A 1,291-nucleotide genomic window follows, 5' to 3' on the forward strand; every position below is an offset into this window, starting at 1 on the left:
TTTCGAAAGGATATTTTCTTTTTAATCTGTGGGGTGAGCGGTGTAGATTCGTGCCGAGGCTCGGCGGGCTCTTCCCGCAGAAACGCAAAATACAGCGCGAACTAAATTCTGCCGTCCTGCTAAAAGACGGGAAGACCTCTCTCTCCCTATATCTATGTCTAAGTACACACGAAACGCCTGATACATTTGCAACGCGCGACGTATTCGCATATAACTTCAGCGCTTGCTTTCACATATGGATACCGAGAGAGAGAAACTCTATAAATTCTCGCAAAATCTGTCATTAGTCCAAAAAAATCCCGTTGGAAGGGGCGAAACGTCCCTTCCTGGGAATGCTTTCCATTAAATTTAAATGGTGTGAGCAAGGCAATAAAATTTTCTCATTTCCAAAAAAGAAAAAAAAAAAAAGAGAAGCGTGTCTAAAGTCTCACTCGAGGTGATTGAAGGCGCTTTTGCAACAGTTTATTAAATTATGTAATAGAGAACAGAGGATTTGAGGCTCGGAAACTTCCACCCCAATCAGGTGGAAGAGGGGAGAAGGAGCCGGGGGCTTTCTCGATGGAAAATCGCCTGAGTCGAAGGGTAACAAAAATAAACGCATCCTCCCGCCTCATCTATTATTCATTTACTACTCCTGCCTGCTCGAACCGTGCCAGACTATTCCCTAAAAGACGGCCAAATATTTTAGCGACTTCCACTCTAAATATTTACCCGGAGAAAGGCTAAAAATCTCGAGGCCTATTGTTTTCTCAAGTGCTAAGCCCGACGCGAGGTGCGAGACGAGCTTTAACAAGGTTTAAAATTTGAGAAATGTATTTGCCTGGGATGCCCGCGCTGAAGTCATTGTGTCTGAGCGGATGTCTTTAAGAAACAATTTAGGTGCTAATGGAATTTAATGTTAAATGCTTCCCCCACCTCCCCCACTTCCAATGGCGAGGAAGAGGGGGGTGGGGTGGGGGGAATGTGGAGTTCTCACCTCCAAATTACTGCCCGGCATTTGGAGTCCTGGCAGCCGGGCGAGAGGAATCCCTATGAAAATTAAATGAAGTATTTTACAGACGTTTAGTTTTCCCAGCGGAAGCGCGTTTATCTCGAATATCCATACACGAAACAATCTGCCCGGCCTTAAATCTGTCGGTAATGGTTTCCACTTTAACAGGATAGGGGATTTGGTACCGAGGCGAAACGGCTCGATGATGCCTTTTTTTGTTGTTGTTGTTTAATCTCTTTTCTTATTCAATCTCTGTGCACGGCACCGGTGGAAATAAAACCAGGCGGGATGCCGGGCCGG

The sequence above is a fragment of the Eurypyga helias genome, unplaced genomic scaffold (genome assembly GCF_000690775.1).
Source record: "Eurypyga helias isolate BGI_N326 unplaced genomic scaffold, ASM69077v1 scaffold40595, whole genome shotgun sequence".
Taxonomy (NCBI): Eukaryota; Metazoa; Chordata; class Aves; order Eurypygiformes; family Eurypygidae; genus Eurypyga; species Eurypyga helias.